This window comes from Schistocerca americana, chromosome 8 (genome assembly GCF_021461395.2).
Source record: "Schistocerca americana isolate TAMUIC-IGC-003095 chromosome 8, iqSchAmer2.1, whole genome shotgun sequence".
Classification (NCBI taxonomy): domain Eukaryota; kingdom Metazoa; phylum Arthropoda; class Insecta; order Orthoptera; family Acrididae; genus Schistocerca; species Schistocerca americana.
Genome location: NC_060126.1, coordinates 442,871,269 through 442,892,043, shown reverse-complemented (window position 1 = coordinate 442,892,043; position 20,775 = coordinate 442,871,269). Strand labels below are relative to the sequence as shown.

Here is a 20,775-nt window from a genome sequence, read left to right as displayed (position 1 = left end):
ATCAATCGGCTTCGACCCTTTCCTCAGACTATCTTCAGTCTTTTCCCCGCCATTACGGCTGCTGGTGGAGGCAGACGGATCGAGATCTATAGAAGTCAGCAGTGAGGAGTGACATCCTCACTTCTATGGATCTCGCACCGCCTGCCTCCACCAGCAGCCATAATGGCGGGGAAAAGACTGAACGTGATGTGAGGAAAGGGCCGAAACGGGTTGCTAATGAATAAAAATCGACAAACCCTATCGAGACTGTTTTCATTTGATTTTTAGCAATGGGAAGGTCGAAAATCGGGAAAGAAGATGACATTATGAGGAAGTTCCCTCCCGGTGTCCGTAAATGCCGAAATCGAATAGAGGATAATAATAACAATAATAATAAATAATAATACTCGTCGTGAAACGTTTTTAGCGAGCTAAGAATCAAGGTATAATGAGGAATCGTAATGAAACAAATTGTTTAACCATGCACTGAAGCGCACATCATAAATAAAGTGGACATAATTCAGTGCTGGTATAGGCTGACACAACATCAGTGCGATAAGTACATATTTAGTTTTCATTATAATAATGAGGAATCGTGATGTAATGACTGTTTACTTATCGATGCACTCATATACGTATCGCAAACACAGTGCACTTTCTTCAGTGCTGGTGTAGCCCGGAATGACTCTCGAGGGGATTTCTAAAAGTAAATTACGCTTTAATATGACCGGCGAATTAACTTTTATTGAATGCTCCGCTACGCTTCAAAGTGACACAGGTGAAGGACAGTATTTTTCAACATAGACACCAAATCCCTGTAAACAGCGGTTGGGACGTTCAACCAGTCGTACAGAAAACAGCTCCCTCCCCGGTCATGGAGCCATTCGAGAAACGCTCTGTGAACATTTTCATATCTGGAATACCTCTTTCTCTTCGCTCGCCGAATAGATGGACATCGCTTAGCGCCAGGTCTGGACTTCCCCATCATCATCACTCACGTCTGTTTGGTGTTGTTCGTATAGTTGGCACCATTTCACTTTGGCTGGACGCGACACTGCATTTAGGTCTCTATACAGCCGGAATTTCACAACGACTCTCTGTGCAGTTTAGACGTTTTGCCCGCAAGAATCGTAGTGCACCACCTACTTCAAATTTCAAGAACGTTTAAAGTTGCTACTCCATTTCATTCGTACACTGTGATGGACCTGCTATCCATATCAGAGCAAAATTGTTTCTGCAGAAAACGTGTGCTCCCTTCTGCAAAGAGCCCTTGTTTAGCGTGCTAAGACGTGACGCGCAACTTAATTTCTATCTCTGCCTATGGGCTTCCCAACCCTGCAATAAATTAAACAATTACTGAGGCCGATAAAACAAGGGGAAGAAATGGAGATGAAAAACGCCGAGGGAAAGACAGGTCCTCACTGCACAGGGTCGTTAAGTATTACGATCTACGCATCTGTATGAGTGTCTGTATGTAAAATTCGTATATTCCGAGGGACATACCAGCCACACCGCTTATAAGGTCCTTGCCTGTCAGTTAGGCAGCCTGCTTTACGCTAGTCTTGCGCTCGTCTCGCGACTGATGCCCCAGTGAATAGCTGTAATCACGTTCAAAAACCACCTTGAATGACTAGAGATAGGACGTTCAGTATCGCAGGACATGTACATTAGTATGTTCTGCAGAAGTGAGTAGCCTTTCAGTCACCTCGGTTCAGCATCTGCCCTGTTGCCTAGCAGGCACTGGGTCCGCCATCGGCCCTGATAACCTGTTCCATGCGTGATGCCATCGACACGTATAAGGCGGGAATGGCATCCTGTGTTATAGCGATCCACGCTGCATTCATTTCGTTCTAAAGTCTATCTGCGGTGGTTGGCATTGGTTCACAGCACAGCACCTGTTGTTTCACAAAATCCCACACATTTTCGATTGGCCACAAGTCTGGTGATTTGGCGCACCAGAGCAATAGGCTGAGATCGTGTGATGCCAAGGAGGCCCCTGTTCGTGCAGCAACACGTGGTCGTTCACTTTCTTGCTGAAAAATTGCGTGTGGTGTGTTGTGCAGAAAGGATACGACTGTGGGTCGTAGGATGTCATTCACGTAGGTCACACTGGTCACAGTCCGCTGGTCATGAGCCAACTGTGAAGTGTGGTTGCACCCAGTAGCACCCCACACCATAAAGCCTTGCGTGGGCGCTAGTCTGGAACCGAGCGACCGCTACGGTCGCAGGTTCGAATCCTGCCTCGGGCATGGATGTGTTTGATGTCCTTAGGTTAGGTAGGTTTAAATAGTTCTAAGTTCTAGGCGACTGATGACCTTAGAAGTTAAGTCGCATAGTGCTCAGAGCCATTTGAACCTTGCGTGGGGGCTGTATGTCTTGTGCGAATGCAGTCACTGTGATGCCGCTCACCCTGTCTGCGGCGAACCAAAATGCGGCCATCATTTCCATACAAACAGAACCTGGATTCGTCAAACACTATCTGATGCCATTCCTGTTACCAATGACGTCGTTCTATGCGACATGCATGTCTCCACACATTCGTAAAAAGTAGGCGGAGAAGTGGACGATGTGCACTTAATCCATGCTGTAATAAACGGGCGACGGACTGTCAGCCCTAATAGTGTACGATGTGTTCCACTGTTGCGCGACAGCCCAGGAGGACGCTGATCTGTCGTGTAATGCCTTTCGCATGAGGTGTCGATCTTCTCGGGGGATGGTCTGGGCGGTGCGACTAGACCCCTCTCGTCTTGTTCAGTGGCCTTCCGTGAACCATTCTGCACAGATCTACTGCACTGCCGGAACACATCATCGCACGCGAGCAGCAATTTCCCGGGTAGATGCATCACATTCTTTCACGCCAATAATGCGCCCTGTTCCCCGAGCTCCGTTATTCGTCGGTGCAGAAAAATGGTGCCCTGAGCACTATGGGACTTAACATCTGAGGTCATCGGTCCCCTAGAACTTAGAACTATTTAAACCCAACTAACATAAGGACATCGCACACAACCATGCCCGAGGCAGGATTCGAACCTGCACCTTCGTTATTTGTTCTTACACACACACACACACACACACACACACACACACACACGCTCACACATACACACAAAGTAAATATCATTCAACTTCCATCTTTTTAAAAACAAAACTGTTCCAAGTAAAGTCTTTCATCTTACAGTTTAGTTAGGTGCTGAAGTTAGTAATAATGTCAGGAAGTGGGACAACAGACGGCAGGGCATTGTGGGGTGTGGGGGGGGGGGGGGGTGGGGGGAGCGGGCGGCTGGGGTACTAGCTAATGTCTGAACGCACTCAGGGGTAATGATCTTAGAAAGGTTGGGAACCACTGGTATAGAGCGACATGATCGTGCTGCCTGCTGCCTGCCTTGCGCATCACGCCGGGCGAGACATGGGGAGCTCGCTGCAGCGGGGAGTCCTTGCGTACGCACTGTACTTGCTTTACTGCCGCAACGGGCGAAGACTGACGTCCTCTGTACGTTAGTTGCCACGCCATACATGAAATAGATATGATACTGCGTGAAGAGATTGATAGTGCAGTGAAAGACGTAAGTCGAAACAAAGCCCCGGGAGTAGACTACATTCCATTAGGACTACTGACAGCCTTGGGAGAGCCAGTCCTGACAAAACTCTACCATCTGATGAGCAAGATGTATGAGACAGGCGAAATACCCTCAGACTTCAAGAAGAATATAATAATTCCAATCCCAAAGAAAGCAGATGTTGACAGATGTGAAAATTACCGAACTATCGGTTTAATAAGTCACGGCTGCAAAATACTAACGCGAATTCTTTACAGACGATTGGAAAAACTGGTAGAAGCCGACTTCGGGGAAGATCAGTTTGGATTCCGTAGGAATATGGGAACACGTGAGGCAATACTGACCCTACGACTAGACTAAGAAAAGGTAAACCTACGTTTCTAGCACTTGTAGACTTAGACAAAGCTTTTGACAAGTTGACTGGAATACTCTCTTTCAAATTCTGAAGGTGGCAGGGGTAAAATACAGGGAGAGAAAGGCTATTTACAATTTGCACAGAAACCAGATGGCAGTTATAAGTCGCGGGACATGAAAGGGAAGCAGTGGTTGGGAAGGGAGTGGGACAGGGTTGTAGCCTCTCCCCGATTTTGTTCAATCTGTATATTGAGCAAGCAGTAAAGGAAAGAAAAGAAAAATTCTGAGTAGGTATTAAAATCCATGGAGAAGAAATAAAAACTTTAAGGTTCGCCGATGACATTGTAATTCTGTCACAGACAGCAAAGGACTTGGAAGGCCAATTGAACGGAATGGACACTGTCTTGAAAGGAGGATATAAGATGAACATCAACAAAAGCAAAACTAGGATAATATAATGTAGTCGAATTAAATCGGGTGATGCTGAGGGAATTAGATTAGGAAATGAGACACTTAATGCAGTAAAGGAGTTTTGCTATTTGGGAGCCAAATAACTGATGATGGTCGAAGTAGAGAGGACATATAATGTAGACTGGCAATGGCAAAGAAAGCGTTTCTGAAGAAGAGAAATTTGTTAACATCGAGTATAGATTTAAGTGTCAGGAAGTCGTTTCTGAAAGTATTTGTATGGAGTGTAGCCATGTATGGAGGTGAAACATTAACGATAAATAGTTTGGACAAGAATAGAATAGAAGCTTTCGAAATGTGGTGCTACAGAAGAATGCTGAAGATTAAATGGGTAGATCACATAACTAATGAGGAAGTATTGAATAGAATTGGGGAGAAGAGGAGTTTGTGGCACAACTTGACAAGAAGAAGAGACCGGTTGGTAGGACATGTTCTGAGGCATCAAGGGATCACAAATTTAGCATTGGAGGGCAGCGTGGAGGGTAAAAATCGTAGAGGGAGACCAAGAGATGAATACACTAAGCGGATTCAGAAGGATGTAGGCTGCAGTACGTACTGGGAGAAGAAGCTTGCACAGGATAGAGTAGCACGGAGAGCTGCATCAAACCAGTCTCAGGACTGAAGACCACAACAACGACAACAGCATGAAACAGAAAAATCACAAAACAAACTCTTTCATCTATCTTATTAAACCATCAGTATTTGTCATTCACTACCTTAATACTTTTCCCCATGAACTGCTGCCGCAGGGAATAGGTCTTGCGGTTTCTATATCGTCACAGTTTCTAGAAATGAAATAAGTGACAAGAGACCAAAATTCTCCTAGGCCTCACGAAACATCGAACTCGAGACATTTAGAGCTACAATGTGGCATTTGACTATGAGACACCGAGCCGCATCCAATCAAATCTGCAAGGGTGCTACAGCCTTGAGCTAAGTTCTAGACTGGGTCGCCCACTCTTTTGTATCCAGTCTGCTTCGTAGACCGTTTGCAGCGAGAAACAGTGAAACTCCGTGTGTGCGGTTGAGTGTAGTTCTCCGAGTCTGGAAGTGCGGCCGTGCAGGTGGTGCGCCCTGTTGTGGCTGCCGCGGTGCACGGCCAGAGAAGACCAGACGGGGTCGCATTCCAAGCGGCTCAGCTCGGCGCGTCTGGTCCGGCCGTCCTTTGTGTGAGCGCGCCAGGCGGACCACGCCCCTCCACAGGTCGCAGGCCGTCTGCCGCTCGTTACGGCGCCGCCTCGGCCTCCCCTTCCCGTCGCCCCCACATCGCGCTGCGCTGCGGTAAGCGCATTACCATAACAAGGCGGCGCGCCAGGCCGGATAGCTCTAACGAGGCTCTAGGGCCAGTCACTTCCGACCACTGAGCGTCCGGTGCCAGGTGCTGCCCCAGCGGCCGCGGCGGGAACCTGCGTGTCGCCACCAGTGCACCGCAAAGTGAGGACCTCTGGTGATGCATCGGGTGGTCTCCATGCAATGTCTCAGTATCTCGACTGAGTGTTACTTGTCAAACGCAACGTTACATCTGGGCGAGGGAAAATGACGAGGGCCCTGTTGCATGTTGACGTAGTTATCGATCCAACGCTGGGGGACAGAAAGTTTCCAGTTCAGTACGAAAATATCGAACATTATCGGTTCATACAGGTCGCATTGCGAAACATTGTAATGGGTACCAGAATGAGATTTTCACTCTGCAGCGGAGTGTGCGCTGATATGAAACTTCCTGGTAGAGCACTTGCCCGCGAAAGGCGAAGGTCCTGAGTTCGAGTCTCGGTCCGGCACACAGTTTTAATCTGCCAGGAAATTTCATTTCAGCGCACACTCAGCTGCAGAGTCAAAAATCTCATCCCGAAACATCCGCCGCCCAATGTGGACGAGCGGTTCTAGGCGTTTCAGTTTGGAACCGCGAGACCACTACGGTCGCAGGTTCGAATCCTGCCTCGTGCATGGACGTGTGTGATGTTCTTAGGTTTTAGTAGTTCTAAGTTCTAGGGGACTGATGACCTCAGATGTTGAGTGCCATAGTGCTCAGAACCATTTGGAAACATCCCATACGCGGTGGCTAAGCCATGTCTCCGCAATATGCTTTCTTTCAGGAGTGCTAGTCCTGCATGGTTCGCAGTAGAGCTTCTGTAAAGTTTGAAAGGTAGGAGACGAGGTACTGGCCGAAGTAAAGCTGTGAGGGCGGGGCGTGAGTCGTGCTGGGGTAGCTCAGTTGGTAGAGCAATTGCCCGCGAAAGGCAAAGGTCCCGAGTTCGAGTCTCGGTCCGGCACACAGTTAATCTGCCAGGAAGTTTCATTGTAATGGGTAACTCAGTGGATAAGGTTTGTTCATACAGAACTGTAGTTTATACACTATGTGATCAAAAAGTACCCGGACACCCCAAAACACATACATTTCTCCTAGTAGGTGCATCGTGCTGCCACCTACTGCCAGGTACTTCATATTAGCCACCTCAGCAGTTATTACGCATTGTGAGAGAGCAGAATGGGGCGCTCCGCGGAACTCACGGACTTCGAACGTAGTCAAGTGATTGGGTGTCACTTGTGTCATACGCCTGTACGCGAGATTTCCGCACTCCTAAACATCTCTAGGTCCACTGCTTACGATGTGATAGTGAAGTGGAAACGTGAAGGGACACGTGCAGCACAAAAGCGTACAGGCCGACCTCGTCTGTTGACTGACGGAGACCGCCGACAGTTGAAGAGGGTCGTAATGTGTAATAGGCAGACATCTAGCCAGACCGTCGCACAGGAATTCCAAACTGCCCAACTGCATCAGGATCCACTGCAAGTACCATGACAGTTAGGCACGAGCGGCTGCTCATAAGCCAAACATCACGCCGGTAAATACCAAACAACGTCCCGCTTGGGGCAAGGAGCGTAAACATTGAACAATTTAACAATGGAAAAAGTCGTGTGGAGTGACGAATAATGGTACTCAATGTGTCGACCCGATGGCAGGGAGTGAATATGGCGAATACCCGGTGAACGTTATCTGCCAGCGTGTGTAGTGCCAACAATAAAATTCGGAGGCGGAGGTGTGGTCGTGTTTCTCACGGAGGGGGCTTGCACCCCTTGTTGTTTTGCGTGGCACTAGCACAGCACAGGCCTACACTGATGTTTTCAGCACCTCCTTGCTTCCCACTGATGAGCAATTCGGGGATGGCGATTGCATCTTCCAACAAGATCGAGCACCTATTCATAAAGCACGGTCTGTGGCCGAGTGGCTGGACGACAATAACATTCCTGTAGTGGACTGGCCTGCACAGAGTTCTGACCTGAATCCTATTGAACACTTTTGTGATGTTTTGGAACTCCCAACTTCGTGCCAGGCCTCGCCGACGGACATCGATACTTTTCCTCAATGCACCACTCCGTGAAGAATGGGCTGCCATTCCCCAAGAACCGTTCCAGCACCAGATTGAACGTGTGCCTGCGAGAGTGGAAGCTGTCATCAAGACTAAGGGTGGGCCAACACCATAATGAATTCCAGCATTACCGATGGAGGGCGCCACGAACTTACAAGTCCTTTTCATTCTGGTATCCGGATTCTTTTGATCACATAACGTATACAGGTTCGATGATGCATTTGAACACGCCTAGCCTTTTTATTTATTTGCTGCTTGGTATCCGGCATTGCCCGGGTATGCATCTTTTCCATTATCCATCTATTCCTGCCCTCCCTCTTTGTCCTTCTCCTCCAGCTTCTGTTCTTCTTCCTCCCTCTCTGTCCACCTCCTAGGCCCCTTAGCCTCTCTTTCTCTCCATCTGCTCCTCCCTTCCTGTCTCCGTCCATTTTCTCCTGTTCCTTCTGTCCATCTGCTAATTTTGTCAATGTCCTTCACTCCCCTCTGACTCCATGTCCTTTTGTCCTCTATCTCCTCATCAGTTCATGTATCTTCTTTTCCCCTCTCAGTCTGTTCTCCCACTCTCTCTGTCAGACTACTCCTCCCCATTAACCTACACATCTCTTCTTTATTCATATACCAGTCCTTCGCCTGCTCCATCCTCTCTGTCCACCATCCCCTCCTCCTCCCACTGTCTGTCCATTTCCTCCTCTTTCCCCTCTCTTCAGCTCCTCCTCCCCTCTCTGCCCATCTCCTCCCCTTCCCTTTCAGTCAAATGGCTCTGAGCATGATGGGACTTAACTTCTGAGGTCATCAGTCCCGTAGAACGTAGAACTACTTAAACCTAACTAACCTAAAGACATCACACACATCCATGTCCGAGGCATGATTCGAACCTGCGACCGTAGTGGTCGCGCGGTTCCAGACTGTAGCGCCTAGAACCGCTCGGCCGCTTCGGCCGGCCCCTCTCAGTCCATTTTCACCTTCCCCTCAATGTGCCCATGTCCTGATCCCTTATGTCTGTATCAATGTCTTCCTTCTCCCTCTCTGTCTGTCCATCTCTTTCTCCCCACTTCCGAATCCAAGTTATCACACCCACCCCAATACTGGTTGATAGTATTTCTTTCCAGTTCCAGATTTGGCTGAAGTGGATCCAGAGGTTAGAGGACGAGCTTTTTACTTACGGGTTTGTGAGAGTGCACACATATTACTTACATTTCAAGAATGTTTAATATACTTCACACATATTTGTATGTAGTGCCTCTAGCGAGTTTCGCCCTGTGGATCCGTTTTCACGCAGCTCAGTGTTTGTGACATCTCCTGTGCCGTATAGTGACATAAATTTGCAGGTACATTCAGTGCTACATTGCAAAAGGTGTTGCGAATAGAGTTAGTTGTAAATTCGTAACAAATTAAAGCGTCATGTGTGATGCGGCAGTTTTTCACGCATCTCTGTGTTTATGGCATTATACCTCCTGGACTGTACGTCGTACAATGGCGCAATTTTGTAAGTACATTCAGGAGCATACGTGGATCGTGTGTACGAAGATTATTGAACGAAGTTAGTAGCAGACAAGTAATAAATTAATTCGTCAGGTCTGATGCGCCGGTTTTGCTGCATGAACAATGAAACTATATTAAGCAACAATTTATTCGCTTTCGTCATTATGTGGGTGTTACCAGCGAGAAAAAAATTTTGTATTGGTTTGAAATTATATGTTAAGATAGTTGCAAGCCGCTAAGTGCTTTTATTCTGAAACACTGGATGAATAAAGTCTGCGTACTGAGCTACGCTACTTTTCCATCCACCTTCCCGTCCCTTTGATTGCTGCATGGTTCTTACCCCACAGTTATTGCCACTAGACCAAGTAATATGTGTACCAAGTTTCGTTGAAATTGGTCCAGTCATTTAGGAGCTTTGGCATATAGATGTATACAGTTTTTGTAATCTATGTGAATTTTTTATTTTTCATTACAAGTACAGATTACTATTAGCATACACCATCTGATCAAAATTGACAGGACACCTGTTAGAGAACGTTAATAAACGATTTGTCCACACTACTTCGCCTTTATTACAGTCTGACCACTGCGAACGACACTTTCAATAAGATATCTGAATGTCTGTGGTGCAGTGACAGTTCGCTGTGTCTCAAAAAGCTGAAATAAGAGGAGGTAGCGCCCTTACCATCACTGCTAAACAGTTGTGTGCTGATGGCGAGGACTTACTCACAAGACGCCATACTTTGTATGAGAGCAGTGTCTGATATTTATTGAATAATTTAGGGAAGAACAAGTTATTAGTTCACCGCAAGCGATCCATTTAGCAGTGGTTGAAATAGTGCTGTCAGTTACACATCGTGGTCACACGCCCCCTGTGCAACTGAAGTTCACATTAGATTAAAAAAACACAGTAGGACGTGGCGTTTTCCTCGTATTTTTTTAGTTTTTTTTTTGTTTTAGATCGCACCACTACTGGCAGTATTGCCCTAAAAAGGTTTCTGCCCTTCTTCGTTGGTGTTTCCCATATGCACTCATTATTCGTGTAGCTGTGCCTGTCACGCCACCACATGCATCCGTCCGATAAGTGCACAGCGGCCGCCCGTTAAAAGGTTGGATCCGTTTTGTAAGAGTAACAGACCGCTTTTGCTTGCCTGTGTTGGGAGCGACCCCGCTGTTCCCTTGGGAGCCTCTCTCACTTTTAAAGCCACCTGACGACGTGTAGCAACCGGCCGCCTACGAAATACACAAATCTCACGTTTCTTCCACTTCCCCATACTAAACCCAGATTGACAAGAATTGGTTCTGTTCCTGGCTTTGAAATTTACTGTTTTTACCAAATTGGAAGGAACACATAGAAAATGTTGTGGGGAAGGCTAACCATTTGCTGTGTTTTACTGGCAGGACACTTAGAAAGTGTAACACATCTGAAAGGAGACTGCCTGCACTATGCTTGTCCGTCCTGGTTTAGAATACTGCTGCGCCGTGTGGGATCCGTACCAGATTGGATTGACGGAGTGCATCGAAAAAGTTCAAAGAAGGACAGCGCAGCACTTTATGTATTATCGCGAAATAGGGGTGAGAGTGTCACTGAAATGATACAGGAATTGGGATAGATATCATTAAAACAAAGGCTTTTTCATTACGGAAGAATCTTCTCACGAAATTCCAATCACCAACTTTCTCGTCCGAATGCGAAAATATTTTGTTGACGCCGACCTACATAAGGAGAAGCGATCACCATGATAAAATAAGGTGAATCAGAGCTCGTACGGAAAGATGTGTGTGTTCGTTTTTTTCCACGCCCTATACTAGATTGGAATAATTGAGGATTTCGAAGGTGGTTCGATGAATCCTCTGCCAGAAACTTAAATGTGATTTGCGGAGTATCCATGTACATGTAGAAAGTTAGCAAGCAAGTTATCTTAATAAAAATTATTTAGATTATTGTTATTTATTAACTGTTCTCCTTCAATGAGATTTTTCACTCTGCAGTGCAGTATGCGCTGATATGAAACTTACTGGCAGATTAAAACTGTGTGCCGGACCAAGACTCGAACTCGGGACCTTTGCCTTTCGCGGGCAAGTGCTCTACCATCAGAGCTACCCGTCCTCACAGCTTTACTTCTGCCAGTACCTCGTCTCCTACCTTCCAAACTTTACAGAAGCTCTCCTTGCAGAACTAGTACTCCTGAAAGAAAGGATATTGCAGAGACGTGGCTTAGCCACAGCCTAGGGGATGTTTCCAGAATGAGATTTTCACTCTGCAGCGCAGTGTGCGCTGATATGAAACTTCCTGGCAGATTAAAACTGTGTGCAGGACCGAGACTCGAACTCGGTACCTTTGCCTTTCGCGGGCAAGTGCCCTACCACCTGAGCTACCGAAGCACGACTCACGCCCCATCCTCACAGCATTATTTCTGCCAGTACCTCGTCTCCTACCTTCCAAACTTTACGGAAGCTCTCCTTCGAACCTTGTCTCCGTACTATCCTTTCTATCAGGAGTGATAGTTCTGCAAGGTTCGCAGGAGAGCTTTTGTAAAGTTTGGAAGATAGGAGACGAGGTACCGGTAGAAGTAAAGCTGTGAGGACGAGGCATGAGTCGTGCTTGGGTAGTTCAGATGGTATAGCATTTGCCCACGAAAGGCAAAGTTCCCGAGTTCGAGTCTCGGTCCGACAAACAGTTGTAATCTGCCAGTAAGTTTCAACTGTTCTCCTTGTTGGCCATGTAAGCTGTCTGTAAGCTTACATAAACTTTCAGCATTGGAATTCGTAAACTTTGCACGTAAGAATTCGATTGTGAGAATGTGTTGCAAATCCTTTTAAAGGCAAGAAGACTGTCTGAATACAACACCGTGGATCATTAAACATTTAATCTCATAAACTGGCCCTGGGGAAAGTCAATGCTGCCATTTTTTAATTTAATTTTGTCTTACCAATTATTCATCAGATGACACTGCTGTTTTGAAAGCGTGTCGCATTTGCTGGACAACAACTAACTATTCAGATGAGTCTGGTACAATGCGCTCTCTTCTATAAAAAGGACAAAGCGTACTTAGTTCATAAAAAATCTGAATTAGTAAAAATCATAACTTATATTTTGGGATGGACTTCGGATACGGACAATGGCTTGGGATAAATTATAACAGAGGGTTAATAATAGTCTGTATGTTATTACGTACTGCAATGCAAACTCTGTAGGGTTCTCCAGTGCTGGCCACAAGCTTAGTAAGATCTTGTGGAAGGATGTTCCATTACTCCATCAGTGTAGTTGACAACTGTTGGATGGTCGTTCGGTACGTCTCCCCAACCCATCCCACATGTGCTCCATGGCATTTGAGTGGCGAGTCCATTCGCCGATTATCCTCTCGTTGTACGCTGAAGAGCCAAAGAAAGTAGTACACCTGCCTAATATCGTGTAGGGCCCATGCGAGCGCGCAGAAGTGCCGCAACACGACGTGGCATGCACTCGACAAATTTCTAAAGTAGCTTTGGAGGGAATTGACTCTATGAATCCTGCAGGGCTGTCCATAAATCCGCAAGTGTTCGAGGGCATGGAGATCTCTTATGAACAGCACGTTGCAAGGCATCCCAGATATGCTCAATAATGTTCATATCTGGGGCGTTTGGTGGCCAGCGAAAGTGTAAGACTCAGAAGAGAGCTCCTGGAGCCACTATAAAGCAATTCTGGACGTGTGGGGTAACGTGTCCTGCTGGAAATGCCAAAGTCCGTCGAAATGCACAATGGACATGAATGGATGCAGGTGATCCGACAGGATGCTTATGTACGTGCCACCTGTCAGTCGTATCTGGAGATATCAGCGGTTCTATATCACTCAAACAGCACACGCCCCACACCATTACGGAGCCTCCACCAGCTTGAACAGTCCCTTGCTGACAAGCAGAGTTCATGGATTCATGAGGTTGTCTCCACACCCGTACACGTCCACGTCCATCCACTCGATACAATTTTAAACGAGATTAGTCCGACCAGGCAACATGTTTCCAGTCATCAACAGTCCAATGTCGGTGTTGATGGGCCCAGGAGAAGTGTAAAGCTTTGTGTCGTGCAATAGTCAAGGGTTTACTAGTGGGCCTTCGGACCCGAAGGCCCCTATCGATGACGCTTCGTTGAATGGTTCGCACGCTGACACTTTTTGATGACCCTGGATTGAAATCTGCAGCAATTTTCAGAAGGTTAGCACTTCCGTTACGTTGAAGGATTCTCTTCAGTTGTCGTTGGTCCCGTTCTTGCAGGATCTTTTCCGGCCACAGCGATGACGGAGTAATTAATGATTTATATGTAAACTCGGAGTTTCACACTGTGCGTTAAATCTAACTCTCTTCTACACTCTACGGCACTTCTTAAACATTTTAGTAACGAAATATCACACATTAATAATTTTCAGCGGAGCACATATCAATACGTCTGATCACTATCAGATCCAAGCCCCGACTATACTTCTATCTCTCTACACAATAGAGCCTTCTAGTTCCCATAAAACTCGCGAATATGCTAATTTCTGATTGGCAGAGATGCATCACAGCCAATTTGAAAGCAGCATCCAACCCGCTCAATTCCGCGCATATGTACAGAACCAGTCGAAATTTGTCACTGAAATCAGAACAGTAAATTACCAAAAATAAATTTTGCAAAGTCACAAATATAAAATTAATTCCATTTTAACAAAACTATTTTTCCGAAATCATAGTCTCATTTCCCCAGTACCATAAACTGTCGAAATAATTGGTAATAAATTCCCTGGGGTGCATGCGTAACACACACGTCATTCTCGAACATTCCTCATGTGACCTGTTACTTCAATGTATAGTACAAAACCTTTACTTAAAACTGTGTTTCACATTCACATCTTCATTCACTCCCTTAAGCGAACACAATAAGAGTAATAATTAATAAACAATTAGAAAATCAAACAATCAAAATCGGAAATAAAATTAACATTATTTTGACTGCACCTCCAACATTGTCCGTCAGCTGGCGGGCTCCATCATATTGCATAGAAACTACATACACTCAAGGCATCCCTGACGCTACCTGTTTGGCGCGACACACACTGTGCGCCTGTTCGCAGGTCTCCCATCTCAATTGGGACAATGTAGAGGCGCTATGCCTCACGGTGACTTAAGTGTAACGACTGATTCGAAGTGTCACTTCTGTTTGTCTAATTGCATATTTCTTTCGGGTATATTATGTACTATGCAGCAGCTCTTTCTATGTAGGGCCCAAGTTTCATCGGCCTATGTTACTTGACAGAGACACAGCCTGTGAAAACTTAAGTTCTGCGCACCACTGTATGTAACATTCAGCGTTGTTCTGTAGCACCACATCTCAAAATCTCCTTCTTTCTGTGTTGTTTAACGTCCAAGTTTCACTTGCATGAACGGCGGCATTCCTGGCAAACATGATTCGAAAAGACAGCCTGATTTTCAATTTGTACCAGATGTTAACACTTTTTTTAATTTTCCAGAAAAATATTTTCTTTTTATCGCCAGCGTGCTGTTTACATCGAATCTGTGGAGTATGAGTACATTATTTTATCGTCGGTACCCCTATAATTGTGTTCCACACACCGTTTAAATATGGAGAGAAAAACGACTTTGTAACGTGCAGTTTAACAACACTGGTTGGTAATAGTGGGTGGCGTTGACCCAGTTTTAAATTGCTACACCGTTAACGGAATCACCTTACTACTGCAAAAACGTACGTCCATGCAATGAAAGAGTTGCGTCACAATTACAGTGTGACTGCAAAATTAAAATGGAATGAGAAGTTTTTAACCGAAATTGAGCGTCGAATCATGTAATGGCGATAGATAAACGAATGCTGGTGAAAATTTGAAACTGCTAGTTATACTGTAATTTCATTAAGCGAGCGATGAAAGCTGATCAGTAATCTACTGGACCAGTGGGGACGTATTGTTTAATAGTGGTTTTGATGGTATAACGAACGGCTGAAATTGCCTCTCCTGTCGTTAAATTTAACTGATCACAATAGGACGATGAAATTATGACATAAAATGAAAGAGACACATACGACACAGGCAAGCAGTCACTCGTGCATGTGGTCCAAGTGATGTAGATGTGACTCGGAATTCGGTTTACTGAAAATGACTCATTAAAAAGGGGCACACCGAGAGATGACGCTGTGACCTATTCACTGGACCCTTATTCCGGAGAATCGCGGTCCGGTTCCCCTTACAGCCACTCATAGATTTCCAGTAAATAGATGATGACGAATGCCAGGAAGGAATGGTTTATTATCTAAGTTCCTCAGATTCGTAAAATGACAGTCGATTTCTTTCCGATAGGTCCACACAAGGCAAAGACGCAATGACAAGGCCAAAAGCTCTTTTATAAAAATAAATAGCAGCTAATTTTCAAGAATGTAGGAATCGTGCTTGTTGTGAATGTATTAAAAGGAATCTGAAATCGGTGAGGAAAGTGTCGGAACCAGTTACAGGCGGAGCAAAGCATCACAAAGCATGTATGAAAGTAGTACCTGTTCCCGAAAGAACAGATACCATTAATGACCGTCCAGCTTCTCTAGAATGAAATGGTAATTAAATCGACAGCCCAGCTGCAAACGGGCGTTGATATACATCATTGGGGACATGTTTAAAATGTGTGCCTCGACTGGGACTCGAACGCTGGATCTCCTGCTTACATGGTCGAAGCTCTATCAGTCTGGATGGATAGAGCGTCTGCCATGTAAGCAGGAGATGCCGGGTTCGAGTCCCGGTCAAGGCACATATTTTCAACATGTCCCCAATGATGTGTATCAACGCCCGTTTGCAGCTAGGGTGTCGATTTAATCATCATTTCATCACAAAGCACTTTTCAAGCGCTCTTGTATACTCACAGTCATTTCCTTTTCAACTTAAATACATCAGCTCGCAATTTATTCTCGATGTTGGAGTATTGGCGGTGATATCACTATGACTGCGTTACTTTGTAATCAGATTGTATTATTATATGTTAATATTAGAAGGCGGTGAGGTATTTGTTTAATTACATTTTCCTATTCGTATGGAAAAATCGCCACTCCGTTTAGTGACTGGAAAATACCGAAGTAACAGCATTAAAATAGCAGTTTCTCAGTTGACATGTTCCATACTTCTGTTGGTGCTTGCTAGTCATTTGGAGAGCTAGCATCTCCACAGTTGTCAAAAGGTTGCACTTGTTTGCCTAATGTGATTTGCAACTTTGTCGAAAAACGTTGTTCCAACTATCAGCCTCATGATTGATCGGAACGACTCTGGTATCGATAGGTTTCATTTTGACTTGTGCAGCAGAATCGGCTGGCTCGCCCTGAAAAGTTTGATCAAGAGCGACATTACTGATTGTAAAGGCATTCCGTAAGCGCATCCAGACAGGGTAAAATTTACAACTGGCGTCCACGAAACTGCACAGTGCCTCTCCTCAACTGCTGAAACTGCTCTACCCGTCCACTCACGTTGATGTGACCACCTGTCACAGGCCTGGATGACCACCCTTTGGAGCGAGGAGCGCTGCGAGACGCGCTGGAAGAGAGTAAAGTTCTGGAAGGTACCGACTGGAATTTGGCGCCATGCCGACTCCAGTGCCGTAGCCGTTGGCGTTAAGTTTCTCGGTCGAGGGTCCGTGGCCCGTACAGTCCAATCGAGATGGTCCCACAGATTTTAGATTGGGTTTCAATCCGAAAACTACGATGCTTGTCGAAATACGCACGTACACTGCGAGCTGTGAGACACATTGCATTGTTCAGCTGGTAGATGTCGCCGTGCCAGGCAAAAACAAACTGCGTGTGGGGTGTAATTCGTCCACAAAGCATTCTTGCGTTCATCCATTGCGCCTTCGAGAATATATAAGAGTATACAGCCTACAGTTGCAGGTTAACTTTATCGTTTACCTAGGTTTCAACGTTAGTAATAACGTCTTCTTCAGAACCTGGAACAAGTTAATATTATAATGAACTAGTAAATTATATTAGATACGGTCATCCTACAGGATGCGACGTATAGTACTTACATAAAATATTATTTAAATGTTTGCCTAAAACAGGCCATGTCCTAAGTCAACTTTATAAAAATTTATGCATAACCATAAGGTTTTGTCACTTCTATTAAATACGTTTTTTTTTCTTTATTGTGATTTTAAAACCTGTAGAACAAGTAGGCTGGCAGCAGCACAATACGCCGCTCGTCAGCCAAAGATAGCACAATGATATAAACAGAGAAGATACATGACTTGGAAAAACGGCGGGAAAAAAACAGTAGACACATGAACATAAAAAAAAACATGAAGCCGTTCACACTCGATGACAATCCACACTACGAACTGTTGACACGAAGCACAAACACTGAAGATGACGATGGCACTGGTGAACGATGGAGTGTGACGGTGAACACTGAACGCTAAACACGACGGCACACACGAGACACTGAAGGCGATGATCTCCGGCGCGCGAATGTCCACTTAGCGTGTGCGAGTGTATTAAACACGCTGTAACAGTTCACTTTAAGCCCGTCGTATGGGCCTCGTCGTGTGACTAGAGACTGCAGAACCCGAGGGCTTCGCGGTCTGCCTCACAGAGAGCGGCGCGCATGCGCGAGACGTATAGAATCAAACTCCCATTACGCACGCGTCAGATAAACTTCTTGCTATGAATTAATTTTATATTTTACTATTGTACGTTAATTACAGTATACAGCATGACTACGTTTTACATTCTACTACGGAGCCTTATAAACCGACCAAGAAGTCTCGTATGAACATCTCTAGGAAAGGATCTATTATTACAGAAACTGTGAGGTCACGTGCGTTATGAATTACTGTAAACCTAGTATAGGCTGGAAGCCTTCGAGGTATGCCCTATTTTTTAGATACAGTTGATCGTTCAATAAATGCCTCTATCTATAATTAGGTGTACATAAACTTGTAGTTCCTCAAGCGTGTCGAGTCTATATCCCTTGACTTCATGATGTAGTAGCTCTATGTCACGTAAAGGTTTAGGTGTATGAGCCATTTCCACCAGATGTTCCGCAAAGGCTGACCCCCGTGTTCCTACGCCCTGTATTGGAAGATGTTCTTTAAACCTTACTGATATAGCTCTGCCTGTTTGACTTATGTAATAACATGGGCAATCATCACACATAATCTTATATACGCCTGATTTCGCTGACTTGTCACCGTCTTTCTCAAGGGAATGAACCAAATTTTGCTTTAAACCTAGGTAAACGATAAAGTTAACCTGCAACTGTAGGCTGTTTTTTATTATTATTTATTTTATGGCCTTCATTGGACCACTGTAGTCAAAAATACAAAGTTCTAAACATGTTGTTACACATGGATACAATTTGGTTCGACAATAACTTAATATATTTAGATAATATAATTATTAGCGGCTATTCTTATATGAAAGGTGTTTTGCTCTTCTGTCTGCCCAATATTTCTTCATTCTTTCAGATATTTTCTTTTTTTCTTCATCTGAAACAACGCTTCCTGTACTCCTTTTATTGATTTTCATTCGTAGTCTGGTTTGCGGGTCTTGCAGTATTCTGGTTTTCTCTGTCTTGTTTTTTAGGTCATCTACTGTAATTTGAAGTTCTTTTATATCTTCCTTAATTTCTGTGATCCATTTAATGTCGCTCTTGCCATTCCACAATTTTTGTATTATTTTTTTACTAATTCTGTTTTCTGGAGTTCTCATCAGATGTCCAAAGAATGAGATGCGTTTCTTCCTGATTGTGCTCATGACTGGTTCTATTTTCTTATATACTGTTTCATTTGATGCTATTCTCCAATGTCCATTTATTTTATACTGTTTATTTATACATGTCCTAATTATTCTTCTTTCTATTTTTAGTATTCTGTCAATTTCTGCTGTATTAGTTGTTTTGAAGATAGTTTCAGCTGCATACTTATTTCTGGTTGTGTAACTGTTTTATAGTGTTTTAATTTTGCATCTATAGATAGGCTTCTTTGTTGTATGTAGTTTTGGTAATGTAATTTGCATAGTTCAGTTTTTTTATTCTATTTTGCCATGATGGCTTCTCATTTAGATTGTATGTTATTATTTCGCCTAAATATTTAAATTTATCAACAATTTTGATTTACTGTTCTCCTATTGTAATTTTGTTTGCAAGTGGTGGATCAGTTAGCATAATCTCCGTTTTTTCAAGTGATATTCTAAGGCCTACTTTCTCTGCTATTTCTTGTAGTGATTTCACTTGTTGCCTGGCTTCTTGAACGGTGTTGGCTAGGAGAGCAGGATCATCAGCGAATCCCAAGCAGTTTAAGCTAATATCTTTTGCACTTCCAATTCTTATCCTCTTTGGATTGTCCTTGTACCATTCTCTCATTATGTATTCCAGTGCACAGTTGAAAAGTGATGGTGATAGGCAGTCACCTTGTCTTAAGCCTGTTTTTATGAAGAATGGTTCCGAAATTTCTCCTCTAAACTTCACTTTTGATTTGGTGTTGGTTAGAGTGAGTTGTATTACTTTTATTAGTTTTGGATGGAGTCCTAGATTTCTTAAAATTTTTAGTACTGAAGGTCTGTGGAAACAGTCATATGCCTTCTTAAAATCTACAACTGTTATTGCCAGAGGTTTGTTCCGTTTCTTGTAGTATGCCATAATCGATTTTAAACTAATTATCTGCTCTGCACAGCTTCTCAATGGTCTGAAACCTCCCTGATATTCCCCTAACTCCTGTTCTAATTGCTCCTTGATTCTTTCATATAGGATCTTGGATAGAATTTTATATGTGCAGTCTAGGAGAGAGATTCCTCTGTAGTTGTCTGGGTTGCTATTATCTCCCTTTTTGTGTAGTGGGTGGATGATAGGTGTGGTCCAATGTTCGGGAAATTGTTCTGTTACCCAAATTTTTGTTAGAGCCATGTGTAAGGAGGTCTTGACCGTGTAGGCTGTATATTCTTATATAAAAAACATCAGTTGCTGTCGCTGCATAAAAATGTTAAAAATTATGGCCTTCGAGAATGACGAAAACATTACCCAGACCATAACACTCCCTCCTCTTCCGGCCTGGACCCTTCCCACAGTTGTTCCAGAGTGTATGCTTTCAGACGTTTCACGCCTGTGGAGCGTAAAATGAGATTCATCTGAAAAGGGCACTTGTCGCCGGTCAGTGAACGTCAGTTGCGGCAGTCAGCATGGATGCACGAACAGGGTCCGTACTCAGCAACGCTCACTGGGCGGTTTTTGAGAAGAAACTGATGGCAGCCACTTGGTGCATCCGAGCGGTCAGCTGCTCAACAGTTGCTCGGCTATCCGCCCATCCGACTTGTAGACACTTGTGAGAATCGATACTAGTGAGAAACTGGAACGTGGCGAAACTTGTGAGAAATCCGGGATGTTGAGGGGCCGGCACAGGGTGTGTTGCCAATGCTACGCCACCACTTGCTCCCGCTTGGGTGACTGAGCACTCGGCTTGTGCCGGCCCGGGCAGCTGCCGAGGGACATTCACACTCCTCCAGTGCAGCCAGGTTACATTATTTCAGATTTTTTTTGGGCAAGTAATAGTAGCCTTAGTCAAATTATAAATCGGAG

The 20,775-nt window shown here is 44.6% G+C and overlaps 1 protein-coding gene and 1 non-coding gene across 2 annotated transcripts in view; both read left to right on the top strand.

Moving 5' to 3' along the window:
* Positions 1-20,775, top strand: part of LOC124545907 (somatomedin-B and thrombospondin type-1 domain-containing protein-like) — a 301,283-nt gene that overhangs the window by 178,600 nt on the left and 101,908 nt on the right. The gene's annotated exons all lie outside the window — the stretch shown is intronic.
* Trnas-cga lies at positions 6,555-6,629 on the top strand. Its single transcript has one exon. It is a non-coding gene; the product is annotated as a tRNA-Ser (tRNA).